The sequence below is a fragment of the Gasterosteus aculeatus genome, chromosome 13 (genome assembly GCF_964276395.1).
Source record: "Gasterosteus aculeatus chromosome 13, fGasAcu3.hap1.1, whole genome shotgun sequence".
In the NCBI taxonomy this organism is placed as follows: domain Eukaryota; kingdom Metazoa; phylum Chordata; class Actinopteri; order Perciformes; family Gasterosteidae; genus Gasterosteus; species Gasterosteus aculeatus.
In genome coordinates, this window is record NC_135701.1 from 16,443,467 (window position 1) to 16,458,775 (window position 15,309).

Here is a 15,309-nt window from a genome sequence, read left to right on the forward strand (position 1 = left end):
CAATTACTTCAGTTGTCATGGAGCAATAAATGACAAATTAAGTGGCTAGCGCCGAACACTGTTTGAAGGAGGCTGTATCCGAATACTAATTTCCGCTGTGTTTGACAGCGGGCAAAGACAGAAACATTGAGAGCGTACGCAGTTTGCAAACGGAAAGACAGACAACCTTTTTTCACCACAACATATTCTCTTCTCCTCGACCTTAATTTAGAATAATTGGGCCCCTTGGATCCTCATTTGCTTGACATTCAGCACACTGATTTCTTAACTGCTATTTAAAAGAACACCTTGTTGATGTGTATTTATAGACACAACCATTATGACAGACAGGGGTTTTCGAGTTGCCCTTTAAATCACACCTAATTGGACAAATTTATTTTTTATATTTATTTTACTGTGTCTTTAAAGGTGCAATAAAAGGGATCGGTGACTAAATGGAGTATTGCGATATGTTATTTGAAGGCCGAGGACAGTTTCAATCAATATTTGTGAACATGAGCTACTCTCTCTTAGACTAGACACAACATATTTACATTTTTGCACCGTATTTGGGAGAGAGATGTTCAAGTTTACTTAGATTGTTTGCACTCTCTTAGACCATAAGAGTCACATGTTTTCATTTAGAAAAATGGTATATCTTTTCTTTAATATATTTTTGTGGCTGTTATATGCTCAGGCCCCCGGCTTGGCAATAAATAAGGATTTCAAACCAAAGCACTGTTAAATAAATTACTCTGTTAATGTTATTGCTGTGCATAGTAGATTAACAGTCAACCTCTAATCTGCTTGTTGTTAATTCTTCATTCTAAGCGAAGCTACATAGTCGAACGGAACCCAGAGTTCTTTTGAACAATTCCATTTGCCTCAAATCCTGCATCAGATGAAGGGTTATGCTTTTTCTGGAAAAACAGAAAGTCTCCAGCAAACCCCACTGACATATTGTACACCTCCCTATACCTGATAATATCACCAAATTTAAATGCATGTGGTTTTGAAAACACAGAGTTTACTGACCTCCACTCCTCTGTTCCCTTCATTCCCTCCTTCTTGCGTTTCTCATGTGATTTATTACCTCGTATCCTGCTGGGTATATTTCACCCTGCGCAGCGGACACACGGCGCAACTGAGTCATGCTGCTGCAGTTTTGTGAGGGTAACAAAATGTTGTCCCTGGGACTGTGAACTTACAGCCTGAAGGTGACCTCCAGAGAAATCCTGTCAGGCCACTCAAGGCGACAGCTGAGCACCTGAAGCGCGCCGGGCACACGGGGATGGTTCCGCAGTAAAAGGGAGGGAAGGCGTCACTCAGTGGAGGTTCATTCATTCATCTTAATACAGTTGACCATCACGCTGGTGCGCCTGCAGAGGTGTTAGTTAGAAGGGGAGCACGCAGGGAGAGGAGAGGAGAGAAGCAGACAAGGATGGGAGAGGGAGGCACAATGTTCTTTTGTCACTATCGGTGCTTTGAATAGAACAGTACCTGCTCACCTGTTGGAGAACACTGGCAAGGAATCACATTTTGTAGAACTTCTGCAAAGCACATTTGAATGTCCGCTTCGTGGCAGACGGGAAAGTAAAAAAATCTCTCACAGTTTCATAGAAATAATTGTTTTTTTATGACTCAACGGTCCAAAGTGCAGTCGCAGGCAGTACAACGAAGGCAGTTACCCACCCACTGTCTGTGAGGGCTTTCCTGTTAGATGTCTTCCAACAGACAGTGAATAATACATTATGATTGCCAGCAGTTTGTCTGTAATACACACTCGGTTGTTAGCAAAGGCTGTGTGGTAATCAAAAGGAAAACAGCAACCAGATACTATCAAAGTTAACCCCAAAAAAGCAACAGGCAAAAACACTCATCTTTGATTGACAGTCAATCTAAAACGCCGCACTTACATTTTATTTATAACGCACTCTTCATCAACATCAACAGTGACATCTTATGCTGAATGCCAATACCGTCAGTTAGCCGTGCACACTCTCACCTCCTCATCCAGCAAGCTGCTTGTCTGTAATATCCAGGACATAATGCAGAAACACATAACGTAGGCAAGACAGTACTTATTGAAGGTCAGAAAATAACTACTCTCATATATATTATATATATATATAACAACACTTTAGCTACTACGTCACTTATACACCTTTTCGTTTGTTGTATTAAAGGAACAGTGTGGAAATACTTTGCAGCAATGGATTGTGACATTCATAACTGTGTTTCAAAGACCTGAAAATGGGAGCCTTAATATAGCCTACAAAATGCATGTTTCTACAGCATGTTGTGAATCCAACCAGTGGTTCCAATAAAATGTTTTCAAGTAAAAAGCCAGTACTTCACTAATATGTGAACATGTGAACAAAAGTAAAACCTAATTCAATCGGCCAAAAAGGTGTTTTGTTTTGTTTAACTTCTTCGCTGACTGTGACAAAGCAGCAAGGAGGACAAAGGACTGAAGGGGGAGGAATGGCTGACGAACGTCTGTGCACCTTATTCTTTATAAACGTTTCCCAATATGGGTCAATCGGAAAGGCGCGGACAGCAGTTGAAGAGCTCCAGCTTTACATTGCATGAGCCCCACCAGTGACACCAAATTAAAGAAAAAGTATTTATCTTTAAAATAAATCATTCAGATTTACAGTTACATCGACATAAGCCTCTTCGTTTGACAGCGGCGGCAATGTCAAGATAACGTATGGTTCAGTGCAGCAGCTATTGTCACAGCACCTGCCTCGCGCCCATTATACTAGAATATTATCCTTCTGCTACACTCGCATCTCCTCACAGCGGATGGATCTTTGCTGGTACTCAATAACAACCTGATCCTCTCAGTGCAGAGCGTTGCTCTGTGGAAATATCACGGAAGGCCAACAGCTGGCTGCAGTTCATCTCTTGCCACCTCACAGTTTCAGCCCCGTCGACATTGGACAAGTCTGTTAAAGTTGAGAGATTCTTTGAGACTGTAGCACTTAAACAGGTGGCCGTCCTCCAGGCCTCTTTAGAACAAGCTCAACGGGGATAAACCAAATCTGCATTTCATTGTCTTGAATATTTTTTGGATTCCGGTGTTTCCCAGCAGGTGGTTCTTTGACCAACCATGAGGAAAGACACCAAATCCAAAGCAGGAAAATGATATATGTGTGCGTGTATTTGTGCTGGTTTCTTAGATATTTGTGGTCAATATCTTCTAAAGATTTGATATCAGGGCGGTAAATAAAGTGCATATATTCCAATAATGACAAAGCACATTAAAAAAGCCTTAACAATACACAGATTCACATCCACCCAATCTCCCACAGTACTAACAGTTAGACATACAGCCCATTCTTTAGACTTATCACCATGGAAACTGGACAGGATTGAAAATTCTGCACTGTGGTGGATGATGGAGCAATGGCATCTTGAGTCCTACACTGAAATTTATATGAAATATAATATAATATGTAACGAATCAATCTGTCAACTCCTCTGCAACGCTAAAATGTATCCTATAGATTCTTTTTTACCATGTTTGCATCTTTTGCTGTCCTCTGACCAGCGGAGCGCCTCTGAACTGCTGCAGCTGCGAGGCGTTAGAGAGCATCAAGGATGACTGAAAAACAAGTGGCAGTGATAACGGGAATGAAAACGCATCGGCAACACTATTCAGCTATGCATGAGAAGCCAAACAGGCTACAAGGCTGCTGGGCTTGATCAAAAGTAGTCTACCATTTAGATGCAGGAAGGACACCGTTACCACCAGACATTCATTTTATGTCCCCTTTGTGTTATATTAGTATATTTTGTCTTATGGCGTCACTTTGTGCACCAAACAGCACAACCTTAAAGTTAGAAACTCCCTGGTGATGATAATGGCGCGTTTAGCTGCCATGGATGCAGTTACAGTATTTCCCTCAGGAAATGTTGAAAAATGTTTGTTTGCTGTGCCCCCAATTGACCAAAACATCTGTTAATTAATCCTCTGATGCTCGTGTGTGTTTGTCATCTTGTTAGTTGATTGACAGGAATCCAAGCCTTTCTCCCTGCTGCTTTGTCGTCTTCCTCTACAACCCTATCCCTATGTCTATGTCCGCAAATTGGCATTTTCCGGCTCCCATAACTGTAAAAGTTGGTCAGGCGACAAAATGATTCCTCAATCACAGACTGGTGTATGTAAAAAAAAATCCTGAGTAATTTGAATATCTGAATCTTTGAGTGCAAAGCTTTTTGTGCGGGACTCATTCTCTAAATATAGCACGGGATGTAAGACATAACCGAGGAACAGCTTTCTCCTCACTAATTACCTGCTTTGTGCACAATTCCGGCATTTGTCAGTTTCCCTTAATTAGCAGATAGCTTGTTAGCTGGACTTCTTCTTCAACGAGTTAACAGAGATGGGAATAAAGGGAGTAAGGAGACAGTGAGAAAAGCCAACGGGAGGATTATAGCAGCAGCCTCTTTGGAGTCAGACCGACGTGTCCCCCAAAGCGGAGTTTAGGTTTATCCCAAACCCAACTTAATCCTAGACCCTGAAACCCCCTGTTTTTAAATTTGAACTGTAATCCCCACATTAACCCCCACTCTGAACTTTCACTTCGCAATTTTACATAATTAGCTATTCTGATGTCTGCAGACTTGTTACTGACTAAAACAATCCCTTAATTGGACTTTCTGAATCAAATGTGGGAAGATTACCATATCTCTGATGTCCTGGAGTACTTAAATGAATCCGTACAGATTTAAGAAGTTTCAAATTAAGAGCCTCAAACCAGACATCCACACCGTCTTCCTATCAGACAAAACATTGCCCAACGTTTCTCATCTGCACAATCATTGAGCATTCAAATCAAGGTGATTATATTATTAACATATCCATTAAACACACATCTGTGAGTCTGCTCCTTGGTTTCTTTTTTGGAATTTACAGTACAAAATGATCAGTGATCTGCAACATTTGCTCGGTATCTCATCTGGGCAAAGCAAGGCTGATAAACTGGAGCTCCATTAGAAAATGAAATAGTTCGGCACTGAATTTCCTTTACTTGTTCTTTTTGTGGTAGCTAATCTGGTAACGTATTTTCTTTTGGCGACAAAAATAAGTCAAACATGGAGAGCTGGTACAGTAGACATTGTTTTATTTTCCCTGTAAAGCAAAGTTACCCATGGTTACTGCTGCAACCAGAGACCAAATAAAATAATATGTACGTGTTGTATATATGAATGTGAGTAGAGCAACTGGTATCTATGGTTTGGGATTACTTAAGGTCTCTGCCTGAATCAAAAACCTATGTTGTGGATTTATTTTCCTTGACATAACATTTTTTTCAATTGCATCAAGGACAGCAAAATGTAGTCTTCTTTACAATGCTAACTCCGATGTATGCATGTGATTGTTCCATAAAATAACTACGGAGCTTAAACTGGATATGAAAGAAAAACACATCGTGAACCATTACAGTTCCAAGTAAATGACTGTGACCTTAACTGCAACCATTTCCATTTTTTTTCAGGATTGATGCAACTAATGGCTGTTTTGACAAACGGCAACAGCACATGCTATATGCCTGTGTATGTATGTGTGTGTGTATAGGTGTGTGTGTGTGAGTGTGTGAATGTGCGTGGGAGTATAAAGAGAGAGAAACAGTCAGTAAGGGAGAATGAAGCAACCACTGTAGCACACATTACTTCTTACTATAGGGATTCATCTATGTGTCTCTATTTGTTGCTATCCATATTCAGCTTACTTATACCTGCAGACATCAGGGAAAAAAAGTCTGAAGTGACTCATAAATTGTCCATCCAGTAAATAACACTAAATCTCAGCGTGTGTTGCCAACATTGATGAGCAGAAAATGGAAAGAGCAGCATTAGGAGAAGATAAATCCCCACATCTGAAGGATTATGGTTATTTTGACAAATGCTAAGCACTTTCCAAATAGAAATGTAATTACATGGTGAATATTAAAGTCAGCGTAAGACGATCTTTTTGGAATTCTAACACGTGCGTTATCACAGTGTAGTACTTTCCATTGAGACGGGTGTCACTTTCCTGATTGCTGAAACATCGGCAGCAGGATCTTAATGGTCTGCCCTTTCTGTAATATTTGTCATAGGATGTTTTATTTTGCAAGTACAAATTCCTCCTGACGTTTTTATGCATATGTTTAAAATTCACAATAATGGACACATGCAATACACAACAAAGGTGAAATGTGATTATGTACATTTTTATAGTTCATTATTTTAGTGTTTGCACTTCACTAATAATGTATGCTTCTGCTCCATTGCATTAATATGGCAGCTTTGGTTACTAGTTGCTTTGCAGATTAATTTTGATAATACAAGAATAGAGTTCAATTTAGAAATGATTATGGATCAGAGGTCGAGCCTCCTAACAATTCACTAATATATATATATATATATATATAGATATATATATATATATATATATATATATATATATATAGATATAGATATTTATAGATATAGATAGATATCTATATATAGAAAGATATATAGAAAACAGTGCTTTGCTATATCTAGATATCTATCTATATATAGATAGATATAGCAAAGCATAGTTTTATTTACTCAAGGTCTATTTAACTCATCCGTTTTTGTTATTCATCCATGCTAAACAACAATTAGGGAAGAAGGTCCTGCGGCCATTAGCATGCCATTCAGCATCCATGTGTGTGTGTAGGCGAGAAGACAGCGATGATAATAGAGGCTTGTCTGTGCTCTCTCGCCTCGATGTTGACCACTGAGTGGTTTATCCAGCTGACAGAGAGCAGCGTTACGACTCTGCTGGAGGATGTTGTTAATATGCGAATGAGAGCTCATGCCTCCTGTGCCAGTTCTGAGCCATGCTGGCATCGTGCAGCTGCCTATCACCTAATTGGGAATCATTTAGCTGCAGCTTGACCTACATTTAGAGGGGCCCACCCAGGTGAAGGTTTTTATTAACAATCCAACGTTAATAGCTGGGGAATTTGAATTAATTTTGTGTGATGTGTCACCAGAATAAACTTGTGGGGTGCGGTGCTTTAGAGTCCGCCAGCGGAGTGCTTTATTTGAAGAATTTTACCTTTTGTTATAAAACACTGACTTTGACAGAGAAGGTTTTACGTAACAGAAAATTCTGATGTAAGTGCAGATCTCCTCCGCTATTTTAATGTTAAAGGAGCAGAAGATCGACACCACTCTTGTTACATTCAGTAAATATGAAGCTGTCCACCAGCCATCTATCTTGAAACTGGTAAATAGATTTTATTCAAAGGTAACAAAGCAGCAGCTGGACAGCACAGCGTTGTATTTTTCTTGATATTAACCAAACAGACATAAGGTATCTTATCAACTAGCTCACTGCAAAAAGATCAAATAAGCATATTTTTCAAAATGTCAACCATTCCTGTGCCTATTTTTTGCACTGTGTGCCTTTTGCTTTTTTTTACTAACAGCATGCATAAGAATGACTAATGTTGTTATTATAAAATTAAAGTACCAGTCAAAAGTTTGGAAACACTTTCGAATCAAATTGAACGAGAAAATGTGTCCAAACCTTTGACGGCTACTGTATTTGGTGTGTTACACCGGCCACTGGAATTGTTAGTGAATCATTTGTAAACCCTACTATCGCAGTGATTTCAGGCCTGTTGGAGTTTATTCCTCCCGGCTTCCTAAATCTCACCAATGTTCTGTTCTCTTTAAATTCCCTTCAGGCTAAACAGGTTGAGCTATGGTTTAAACAGTTAACACAAAGTGAGGACAAGATCAGGCTGCTGCCAGACGCCCGTTTTATTACCTTGGCCGGTAGCCAGTGACTCACTGAATAATGACTTCCACTTGTCAAGAGGAAACAAGCCTATCCTTGGAAAGCTATTGTAATCAAGAGATTTTAATTTGTTTTTATCTCTATCTGTTTTTGTGTCACACAACTAGATTGGAAAGGACTTCCTGCTCCATTAAAGTTGAGGAGAGATGGTGATCATGCCTCATGCATAATACCACTGTGTGCAACGTTCAGTGCTAAGCAGCTCTGTTGGTGGCTGTCCAAGCTCTGCTGGCCAATGAGTCACCTCTCCAGCAGCTCCAACCATAACAGCCAACATTTCCTCAATATCCCTGATTAAACCTGAATACTCACTCAGCTCAGTTAGCCAAAAAGGCTTTTATTTTATCTTCCGTGCTAAGACATGCCTCAGAAATGCAAATATTTAAGCGCCATCCCACTGATGGAGAGACAGCACAATGCTGAATGTGCCCTCCGTGAATCAAACAACTGTTAAAGTGCAATGTTTTTTTGACCCGTAAGATTCACTGCCAACATTTTAAACGACATAAATGCCAATGGAATAAATCTCAACTGCATCAAAACTTGATCAGCTCTCATCAAGATAATTGACTTTGTTTTGAAGATTTATGTTTTGTTTGTGAGGAATTGGTGCGTGGTTATATTCAGAGAATGACACTGAGATTAAGAACAACTGCTTGAAATTTTTCACAAAAACACTGGAGAGGTTCTAAAACTGGACGACTAATTGAAGGATGTTTTTGAAATCTAAAACATGACTTTTTCTTTACCAGACATTTGTTGTTGTTGCTGTAATTAGGTAAAATTACTTATTTCACATTCCACTGCTTAACACAGTTTTATTATTTAAACCCATTTATGATGCTTTTTGAATTGTTACAAATTCAGTCTCTCTTTGTCAGAAGCACAACCAACATAATGATTTATTCAATGAAACGTTTTTGTGAAGTGGGGCCTTAGAGGGCTGATCATGAGTGAGTCACATGAGCTTGAATGTTTCCGTCAGTTTTAATTTACAACATTTAAGAAAGCAAAGTTTCACATAAACCACCTTCTGCGGCCGAAGATCCTTATAGAAAACCTTTTTGTATTTTATTTCATGAATAAAATGATATTTCATTTCTTGCTCGGAGGCTCCATGTTAAACAAATATGATTGCAACAGAAAACAGGGTTAGAGTGCACTTTATGTAAGCTGCTGCAGCAGGTGACAGTTCAAGCAAAGTGCCGGAAAAGGCAGCAACTGACTAAAGTGTTTTAGGAGGAGGCAAAACCTGGTATTTCTGTCTGTGTGTGTGTGTATGTACGTGCATATCGAAGAACCAAACAATTTGCATGCATTCTATTTTGTATATGGGATGTAGAGACTCAACTTGCTTAGAGATGTCACAGCTTTAACGACCCAAAGTCCAGGCTGATGCATTACTACACATGTTGCACGAAAACCTTGATGTTGATGCATCTGCTGCAGACTGAAGAGCACATTGCAACTTGTGTTACCTTCTTTGAGAGGGTTTGAATCCACTTGCATAGAGTGCTCTTACATGTTCGACTTTATTCAAATGACCAGAGACAATAAGTCTTTTCGCTTGACAAAAACTCCAACTTAACTCATTTTGCATTCTGACGGTTGTTGTTCCTGTATTTATTATCAAGGCCTCTGAAGTAGTGTGCAAAGTTCAACTCTTGAATTAGTATTGAATTGTATTGTAAAGATAATTTCATGACAGGAAAACATGACTTCTTAAATTAAAGCATCTTGGCTTTAAAACTTAAGACCTAAGCAGATACAGAGAATATTTTAATCTAAAGGTCATTTTTTCATCAAACGAGTTTAATGATTGAATACAGTAATCTGATCTAACATGTTTAACAATGGATTTTATACACACAATGCATACAGTGATTCTTCTGCCATGCATTCTGAATACTGCAGCATGTCGGGTTCATAGTAGAATTTCGAGCGATATAACACAGAATAAACACTTGTTGTAAAGGTTTGTTCATTTGTTCCACTGCACGTAGTAAATTTGAATATGTAGTGTTGGTAAATGGTCATTGCTTAGAATAACTTCATTGCTTAGATGAAGGTTAAAGGTCTGTTAAAATTCAGAGCATTAGAAACCAACATGAAACCATTTGCTATGATATATTGGAGTAATGCCTCCCTGAGCAGGGAATAAAGTCTCTCTCTCTCTCTCTCTCTCTCTCTCCCTCTCTCTCTCGCAGTATGTGTTGAAGTCTGAGGGTGCAGATTTAAATGGGAACACGTTCCTGTTTCACTGTCAACTGCACAACAATGGCTTACAATGGCTGGAATTAAAAACTGTGTTGCTTAGTAAAGCTATTCTTAAAATATTACGATGAAAATAGAAAGTTGATCTACTGTTAGCACTATTGGAAACAGATTATGACTATCAGCTCAATAAAATGGGTCATTCCAAACTTTTGAACGGCAGTGCATGTCTTTATCGTCCAATCACTGCATGCGTTCTGCATTACCTGACATGCACTGTACTGTGTGTATTTCAAAATGCAGCACACGAGTGCATTCATATTTTCTTTTAAAGCATTAATAGACATTGGGGTATAAATATAAAAAATGTACAAGCTATAATGCAGCTTTATTCAACATGATTGGCATAGTTCAGACCACGCTAACACATAAAACTAAGAAGGGTTTTCGGATCAGCAAAGTGGTTTTAATGTAATAAGCACCCTCTTCTAAATGGAGCCTTGACTCCATTTAAAAGAGGGCAAAAAGTATGTGTGCACTCTCGCTTAAGGCTTTCATCCTGCATTTAAATCACTCCAGTTGGAACTGGATGTTTGAGCACCACAGAGTTTCATGTCTTGGGGCACGTTCACTGAATCAGCTGCCAAAGCTGCATTAACGACGACGCGTTGCCACAACCGCGTGAACTAAATTAAGCCAATTTCAAATATTCTGAGAGCAGATCAAAGTGTTGAAACAGAGGCTTTTTAGGCTGATTTATAGAGCCTAACTGTGACCTTTTCTCTCATTCCTCTCTTCTGCCGTTCTCTGTTCCTGTGTAGACACCGAGGCAGCCGGGCGCTCTGACGTTGTGCAGGTATGAGCAGTCGGTTCTGGACTACCGCCAAGCCCACCTGTCGCTGCACCGCAACCCGGGCACGGAGCACCGCAACCCGGGCACGGAGCACCGCAACCCGGGCACGGAGCACCGCACTCGGGCGCCGGGAGGGCCGCCGCCAGCCAAGTACCGCCCGGTCATAATGGCCCCCCGTCCCCTCAGAGACTGTGCTGCCTCGCCCCCAGACCCACTCCCACCCCCACTGAGCTGCACACACCGGGAGGCTCTGTGTCCAAACTACTGTACGTCTGCAGCACAGAATCAATGGACTGGTCAGTTGAACACAAAGTTATATGTCGGGAGGGAACTGGAACTAGTGAAGAGGCCAAGGAGACAGAGCAGCCGGGATCCAGAGTAATGAAAATGCAAATATATTTCTGTGGAAATAAAGGAGTGCAGTAGTATTGATGAGTGAGCTTCTGACCCCTCCTGATCCCTCAATGACCTCAATTAGCCGAGGAGGCCGAGCAGCACCACGACTTTTCACGTTCTGCTCTGCCTCTCGAGGAGTACTAAGGCAAATAATTTAATGATTTGTTAATCTTATTAAACATATTTCCTCTACTGCTCCTCTTCTGGGCCCCTCTCAGCTGCGTCAGGTAAAGTAATCAAATGCCAAATGCTATTAACAGAGCATAATAAGCAATTGAGTGGCAGAACAAATGAAAGATCAGCCAAGCTTAAAGATTTTCTGCCGCTTTTTCTGATCACACTGTCAATCAGAGCTCTCTCGCTAACTCACGTCCCTGTGGCCTTTTTTTACCTCAAGAAATGAGCCACTCAAACTAAATTACCCAAGACGAGAGAAACAAGCTTAATTTTGACTTCTGTTATGCTTTGGGATGTTGCTCACGTTATTATTAATTTAATGAGAAATAAGCAGACGCGAAATAAACACCAGATCTCGGCGCACTGGGATGGTTGGATATTTACTTTTCAAAATCCATTTAAATAACTCTCATAGTTAATAAGGTTTTCAATTTTTGAAATGTGTCCTTCAACCGATTATCTGATTGTGCACTCATATATCTACATGTGTGTGCTTTTTACGGATGTTATATTATAATATGTGGTAAACATACTGTGGTAAATGACCAGGGAACAGTGTTATTCATCAGGATCAGAGCGATTACACTGACCAACTGTCTGCTGTATTTAAACAGTTGCGTAGGTGGCTGACACCGAAGAGCACAGCGCTTCAGGCAAGACTGATTAATACTTTTCTGTGTCAGTTTTTCGCCTTGGTGATCAAGACCCTGATGGTAACTTTCCGTTGCTTTGCTCTCCTCCTGTGACTGTGTGTGTGACCGTTATATCTGAAGTATATATTCAACTCTTTCTCTCTCAGTCCCTCGAGGACTTGTATGTTGATTCTAGGAAAACTTGTGTACAAAACGATACCCAATTAAGATCCCTGGCATTAATAGACAGCAGCTCTGTGTTCTTCATACACAAGTATTGTGCCGTGAAACTGGGCAAAGCTAAATGTAATATAATTGGAACGTCTGTCGGATGGGAATTGACCGTTAGTTAAACAATGACCCCGAACACAAATTGTCCGGTCACAGTTAAGCAACCATGAAAAGGTGCTGCAGGCCTGTCAAGCTAAGTAAATTGTCCCTGGTTTCATGATGCTGTGCTGGAACAGCGAGCTCGACAGGCATAACGGTAACTGGGGCTTACCGAGCGGTCCATTCTATTTTGCTGAGTGGCTTTTTACAATATTGATCAAACTAAATGCTTTTAAACATTTAAAAATAAATGAAATTGTCCGTAGAAAGTTTATATATTTATTAAATTTTGTTTTTTATTGAAATGTTATATCCCCTGTATTTCCTCGTGAGGGAGGGGACACAATGTGTCCAGAGATGTACAATATTCTGTCATATTTCAAGATCATTATCAAACCTTTGTCCATCTCTTGTCCTGCAACAGCTGTAATCTGAATATTTCAATGCTGATTCTATAAAAGCAGTCATCCAACCCCATTATTACAAATGAATGACACAGTGATTGTGTAGAACTGCACACTTTTCAATGATTCCTCAATAACAGACATTTTGTAAATGCCCTGCCTGGTGTTGAAAAAGAAAAAAATGTCAGAGCAGAAGATATATGTGCTTATGACGACATGACAGATTCACGCTGCCGGAGGATTAACTGCTTTGTAGCCGCACACACGGAACAGTTTAACGACGCTGATAGACTGCACTCACTTCAAGTGTTCACAAGAGCGTCGGATGAGAGAATCGGCACGGAGAAGAGTGGCAGATGCCGAAGAATAGCATTCAGACATATGTGCTCACATGCGTTTCCACCAACAGGTCTAATAGTTCGTCTAATGCTTCTAATGCTGTTCTGTTTCCTCAACTGAATCCACGAATCAAGAATACAATTCTCCCCACAGCGCGTCAACTGTGTGAATACAAAACCCAAGAGTGCAAGATACTTTCTATTTGGAGTTTGTCAAACCTGTGATCAAAAATCCTCAAAAAAACATGCATAATTGTTCACAGTTATCTTAACTCAATTCACAGGGTCAGTCAAATAGTATTTTTGAAAGGGCCACGTCGAAGCCTGTGCAGCTGCAGGGCCTTGCTGCTCCTTATTGTAGCTGACTGACAGTTATTAATATCCAGCTCTGTCACAGGCTTAATTTACAAATGAAAAGTGTCACGCTAATGCCAAAAGATTTTTATGCTCGGTTATCCCCTTGACATTTTATCTATTTGGACAACATATTGGCCTCCCTGACAATCTGTTGGCAGTTTTTTGGAAACCAGAGACAAAATATTTTGTCCCTCTTTGGAGCTGTCAACATAAGGCAGGCGACGTAACACATATTATGTTTGCTTAATTTCCTCTCATCCCTCATCTCTGTTTCATTGATTTCCTCAAGTGATGTTATTTGTGTGGGATTGAGGATGTCATCAACAGAGCTCTCTACATTTACAAGACTTATAAAAAAAAGCCCAATAACCTAAAGGGTGAAAGAAGTCAGGAACGCTCCTTCATTTTATGTACTTACTGCTCTTCTCTCCGAACAACTGTGTGATTCATATATCGCTGTACTGTTTACTTAAATGATGATAAAATCCAATAAAATTGGGCCAGATGTTTTTGCCCTTGGCATAATCTAACCTATATTCCTCTCATGGATGCAGAGCCGTTGGCATAACACAACACAAGTTGCAGTGTTTATTTCGTATAACTCTAAACGGTTCATTTCCAACTGTCAGGGCAAAAGCTGTATGCGCTTTCATGTTCGGCTGCACTCCGGGTGGCGGCGTATTTATTTATTTCTTTTATTGCATTGTCTCGCCCACGAGTTTGTGGTGTATTTGAAGTATTTCGATATAAGTTTCTGTCTGTGTTTGTCCGTGTCAGCTGTGAACGCCCCTGATTTCCCCCGGGAGTCATTCTGCTGCTGTGCCCACACTTTGAGATTACCTTTGCCACCCTACAAGCTCACTATGACAATGCTGCTAGTTTATTTTTAACCTGTCTCTTGATCACGATGCAATCGACTAACAGAGTGAAAGGTGCGGTGGCTTCGTAGCGCAGCCAGTGACTCATTGCTCCGTGTTTGTCTGGTTTTAAAATCACGAAATGAAAACTGGGTAACTTCCACAGTACTCGTATACCGAATCCTCCAGTTAAAATATTAAAACTTCTTAGAGTAAAGGTCAATTAACTGTAATGGAAGAGATGCCAATCACCGCATAAATACGCATCCCGTCAGCATATATGGTTTTATAATGGGAATAAAAATAATGGAGGGCTGAACCTTAGTTTAATTTGTAAATAAATAAACATTGACATGTTCTTTGAACCCACCGCACCACACATACTTATGAAATAGTGTCAAATTAGTAGATTTTGCCTAATTGTGCACCACAAGTCTTCGTTGGACTTCTAATGAGTTAATAAGATAAGATAATTAATACGTTTTTTTAACAATTTAATCCCCCAACGCCCTACGTCTAATCAAAATAGAAATTCAAACACCCTCCTCCTCCTTCTAACCTCCTCTCAGCCTGTAATTACTTTTGTTCAGTCCCCCTAAACAAAATCTTAATATCAAAATACATCCTCATCATTTGAAAAATAATAATGCACAATTCACATGAGGATGTCAGCATTATTGGATGAAGTTTTAATATCTAAATCCAATAAGCAACAGAGGCTTTTCCTTGAATCTGCTGATTTACTGTACACAATGCCGGCTTCAACCAGGCGCAATTGGAAAAAGACATGTTGACGTACAAAAAACAGGGTTAATGCAGGATGATGCTTGAGTGAAAGCGCATTTGATACCAGCTGTGGTGAAAGGAAAGGCACAGCCCCCTTTCAACAGGAAAGAAGACAAAAGAAAAACAAAGCAGCGAAGCTGTTTCAGCCACTCTTC

The 15,309-nt window shown here is 40.0% G+C and overlaps 1 protein-coding gene across 1 annotated transcript in view; it reads left to right on the forward strand.

Moving 5' to 3' along the window:
• Positions 1 to 14,035, forward strand: part of LOC120830972 (leucine-rich repeat transmembrane neuronal protein 4) — a 32,527-nt gene extending 18,492 nt beyond the window's left edge. The window contains exon 3 of the mRNA XM_040196022.2: positions 10,846 to 14,035. The gene's annotated coding sequence lies outside the window, so the exon portion shown is untranslated. The remainder of the gene's footprint in view (positions 1 to 10,845) is intronic.
• The last annotated feature ends 1,274 nt before the right edge of the window (positions 14,036 to 15,309 follow it).